At 43.8% G+C, this 5,229-nt stretch overlaps 1 pseudogene; it reads right to left on the bottom strand.

Annotated features, from left to right (window-relative positions):
* Positions 1 to 849: 849 nt before the first annotated feature.
* On the bottom strand, positions 850 to 2,642 carry LOC142424209 (aurora kinase C pseudogene; annotated as a pseudogene).
* Positions 2,643 to 5,229: the final 2,587 nt, after the last annotated feature.

Genomic DNA, 5,229 nt, shown 5'->3' on the forward strand with positions numbered 1-5,229 from the left:
TCGTTTATTGGTTTGGGTAATGGAATGAGGAACTGAGGGAGGAAGGTACAAGGAGGAGCCACTTCATTATCCCCTCAGCTTCTAGAAGCGGGAAGAATCTCAAGATTTTGAGCACTAAGTTACAATTAACAGAATTGTTGTGATTGTGATTTGAAAGGGTTCCAGGTAAGAACACTTTTCGGGGAATGGGCCCCCAACACTCAAATGGGTCCTCAGGAGCAACTTGGCAATTGTAGAAAATGATAAAGCCAGACATTGGGGCACAGGGGTTCTTTGTCCCTATGTCAGGACCAAGAAAGTGAATGCATCTTTCAATGGGTATATATAATGGCATATAAGTCATTCTGTGAACATATAACATAATCAATGGGTAATGTCCTAAGCAATGATCAATGAAACAATAAAAAATGACAGCCTCTTGACCTAGTGCTAGTGGACCTCGAATGCCCCTGAGCCCTCCCCAGAGGAGTCATGGTTAAAACAGAGTTTAACAGAGTTTCTCCTGGGTCAGGGTGTAGAACCTGATTGCTCTTATCTACAGATAGCCTTCCGGCATCCTGAAGACATAGATGCAGGAATGGTCCATCCTCTATGGCAGCTCCTTTATGACAGTTCCTTTATGGGGCATTTTTGGAGGGACTGCGTTTAGTCATGAAAATGTATATTAAGATTTGTTTATATCTTATAATCATGAGGGTCTTTCCCCACCAGGGATGGCTTTCCAGACCCGTAATTACGAGCATAGAGAATTTAGCTACATTTCAGTCTCATCTTGTCCCTCAGTTTACCACAAACAAACAAACAAACAAAATCTCGTGCCCTTTGCAAAGCAAATTTATTTTCCTTTATTAAATCCGAGGTACGTTGTCAGTTATGTCAGCACTCAGGGCAATCGCTGTGAATCTGTTCTTGCTGATGGCTCCTTGGAACCCCTAGGAGATGGCCTTTTGCCTAAGGATGCACACTTAGTGCAGGCAGATGGTAAAGTATGCAGTCTCACAGAGGCATTGTAAGAGTCCAGAGAATCAGAGACACATGTTTTCAAGCAAGGGCAATTTGTATTAACATGTAGAGAGTCCTCACTTTATGCTGAAAGTATAAAAGTTCCCAAGATATTTTCCCTGCATTTTATCTTACAGGGTCACCTTACATGCTGTTGCTGTCTGGGTCTATCAAGTCAGTTGTGGTTCATAGTGACCCTATATACATCAGAATGAAGCCCTGCCCCTCTGAGCCACTGTGCCTCTCCATCTCCTTGAGGCCTTCCCTTTTACTCTGGTACAAAAAACGATCCCACTTTTATCCATTAGTATCTTACATCCTAAACACAAAAGACAGATGAGGTAGCAGAGTCAGGCAGCTCTTCAAGCAAGCACCAAGGCACGGGGCCGAACAGGCTCAGGAAACCACATGAGTAGTGGGAAGAACACCCTCGGAGAGTGGGTCTGGACCCAAGAGTGCTGCAGGACCTGACCCAGAGTCATCTGCTCCAATGGATGATATCTGAGCCGCTTGCAGCTCATGTCTTGGGCCCCAAAAGGCACTGGGTCGGGGAGGGGACTCATGTCCACCTTGAGGATGCCCCTTCTGCTCTCAGTGGGTGAGTGGCTCTCAAAAGGCGGACTTCCCACCAGCAGCTCATAGCAGAGCACCGGGTACACCATAGATCCATTTTCTCATCATACGTTCTTCCCTCAGATCTTCTCTGGGGGCAAGAGTTCCAAGTCCCACACCCTGTCTTTCTCCTTAGAGAGAGAGTGTGCATAGACCAGGCAATGTCTGCGAACTTCACTTCTCCCCTGAGCCCAACAGCAGGTTCTCCGGCTCACTGTCCCTGTGAATCACCTTCTTCTGGTGGCAGTAGATCAGGGCCTCTCCCAGCTCCTCCCTTATCATGGCTGTGTGCTGCTCATCGGATTTGTGGCTCTTTTGCAGTGCCTTGTAGGGCTCACCCCCCGGAGCATATTCTAGGATGAGGTACACCCGCCGAGGAGCATGGAAAGAGTTGCAGTGGTGCAGGATATTGTAGATGGGCCTGGATTTCAGTGTCCTGGAGCAGCTGATGCTGCAGCTGTTTCTTCTCTATCTGTGACTTAAAGAGGGCTGTCAGGGCCATGAAGAAGTGGTTCTTCTTGAGCCGAGCCAGGTACACATGGCCAAGTTTCCCCTTGTCCTGCCAACGCCCAGTCTCAAAGCCACCAATCCTTAGACAGTGCTCTAGTCTCTTGGCATCCACCCTCATTCTTGGGTCCCAGTTCTCATCTCCCTCACCTGTTGATGAGCCTGGATCCATTTGCTGCTGGCTTTGCTGCCACTCGTGAGGAGAGATTTGTTGGCCTGTCAATGCCTTCTTGGGCCCTTCTTTTTGGAGCTGGGGGTTTTGTTCCATGGAATCCAGATGGGAAGGTCAGGCCAGCCAAAGCCTGCCTCTCAGAGATTCTTCTCAGGTCTTCCTCTTTTTCAGTGTCCTTCCATTTTACCAAACATGATGTCTTTTTCCAGGGACTGGTCTCTTCTGATAACCTGTCTAAAAATCGGACTTTATATAGCACTATTAAATCATACTTGAAGGTTTCTCTTCTTGATATTATGATTTTATAAAAAATGAGATGAAATGCAAATCTCATTCCAATCTGTGAATATAAAAGGGTAACATGAAAAACTCCCAATCCAAACACATGACCTCTTGTCCAAACAGACCCCGAGGAAATGGTGTGTGGGCCATGTCCTACAGCCTCAGTGCACATAGACAGGAGGGCAAGAGGACAGTTCAACTTGATCTATCACATTACCTCCAATCTGTGATAATGAAGCACAAAGTTCGAGACTATAGTCCCTTTATAAAAGGAGTCAAACAATTCTCTCTTGGAACATTTGGAATGTTTACATACTTTCCCCTAAATCTCAATGCTTTAAATGACGGTTAAAGAATTTAAGGGCTCACTATACATGACTAAACGGTCATTTAGTCTACTATCAATGATAATGCTGGATTAAAAAAATATTAGTTGGGATTTAATACATATATCATATCATTCCAAATTTCAATCGTGCCAAGTAGAATGTACAATTGCTATCACAATCAGTTTCCAAATATTCTTTTTCTACATGGACTCCTTTTTGATATAGCAGATATTGAATGCTAAATTCATGACTTCCTTTGAGAAAACAGTGAATTGTATGATTATATTCCCTTGAGTGTGAATTTAGGAGTCACACATCTAGCTTTGAATTCTAGATCCACTACGTGTCACACACACACATTGTTGCATGGCCTTGGCCTATTTATGTAACCTGTCTAAGCCTAAGATGGAAGCAAGTATAGTGTCTATCTCAAAAGTAATTGTGAAACTAAAGGGAATAATTTATAAAAATCTCTTAGCACAGAGTCAGGTCTGTAGTCAGAAATCAGTAAAGTCCATCTATGATTCTTCAGTCATGAGCCGCTACACACTCGTGCCTCTCCACACACCCAGGGCACAGTACTGTCTATGCTGCGAGGCTGTCTTTCTTTCTGTTTGTAATCCAGAGGCTTTCCTTTTGACCACCTCTTTCTGGCCAGTCCTTGATGCTTCTCAACATGCTTCCCCCTCTGTACTTTTTGAGCTCTGTTACTTTTAAAGTCATGACTTTTCCTTTTTGCAATATGATGGGTAACAAGGTCTTAGTGTTCCCTGACTCTCATTAAGGCCTGAATTTTAATGAGGTACTGGCCAGAAGCCTTCACTCAAAGATGTCTACTTGGGGTGTGAGAGGTTGATGAAGGACACACTTTCAAACGTTAGACACATTTGATATATTGGATTAAAAGACAATTAGTTCCCCGTGAAGGGAGCCTAGGTGGCGTGGTGGTTATGACTTGGGCTGAGATCAGTGTGGTCTGCAGTTCAAAACCATCAGCACCTTGCTGGAAAAAAACTGGGCTTTCTACTCCTGAAAGAAATTACACTCTTGGAAACCCAGAGGGTCGCTATGAGTCAACACTGACTGGATGGTAGTGATTTTGGCCTTTTGGCTTTGGTTTAATTTCCCCTGAACCTTTGTAAATTCAATATGATATGTTAGTGAGAGTCACTTACATGCTTGCTTGTCAAACTTCTAAGCCCATTCTCAACCTCTGTTCAAAGAATGCAATACAGAATCACCATTTGCTTTGATGGCGGGAGGTCAATATCATAAGTAGTCAGTGAACACAGACACTAATTTCTCCTAAGCTGTGAGTTCATACATGAAGATAGTGTTTGGATTGCCTGTGGCACACAAGCTCCGAGTGCACTACCCACCTGCTTTGCAGTGCATTCTTTTGGTCACTGAATTATTGAGGTTGGAGGAAAGGATGATTTTAGAGATGAAAGAGGATGGGCATGGAGGCTGACCTACCTTCTCTACCATGTGTCAGAGATGTGAACCAAAGGTGGGTGGCAACCTCATGGGAATTGAAGGGAGGAGCCAGGGAAAAAGCAAGTATCTAAAATAACTTAAAACACACTGTTTTAACAGAAAGGAACAATAATCTCCAAGCGCCCGAGACTGAGAGAAATAAATGGCAAAATGTTAAATGGAAGCTGAACAAATAAAGTTCATAGGGATTTGGGGGATTCATATAGAGCAGCAGTTCTCAACCTGTGGGTCGTGACCCCTTTGGAGTCAACAACCCTTTCACAAGGCCCACCCTATTCATAACAGTAGCAAAACTTCAGTGATGAAGTAGCAATGAAAATAATTTTATGACTGGGGTCAGGACCACCTGAGGCACCATATGAAAGGGTTGCAGCCTGAGGAAGGCTGAGGCCCACTGATGTAGTCTATGAGATGAGAATTTAATCCCCGCATCAGGGTAAGGACCATTTTCTTGGGTGCAGGTGAGCAAAGGAACTGGTACTGAGTCTCTAACATAAGAAACCATTTTAAAGTACAGCTGCACTTGCAAAAACAGGACTAGATAAGCATATGCAAGTCTTGGTAATGAGCTTGAAAGTTTATTTTCCATTTGGAGTACTACATGGAAAAAAAAGATAATAGTGAGAAATTTAAACCCTGGGTTTGCTCCAAATGGGATCATAATTGATATTTCCTACAAGGCACAGGAGTGGTAATACTCGCAGCTACAGGGGATTATTAGGTGACACTGACATGTGTAGACATTTACCTTCATGATAGATGGAGTGATTTTAAGAAGTAAAGTCCTCATTAAAAGCATAAACTGGAGCCTCATGCTATACTATAAGG

This window comes from Tenrec ecaudatus, chromosome 13 (assembly GCF_050624435.1).
Source record: "Tenrec ecaudatus isolate mTenEca1 chromosome 13, mTenEca1.hap1, whole genome shotgun sequence".
Classification (NCBI taxonomy): Eukaryota; Metazoa; Chordata; class Mammalia; order Afrosoricida; family Tenrecidae; genus Tenrec; species Tenrec ecaudatus.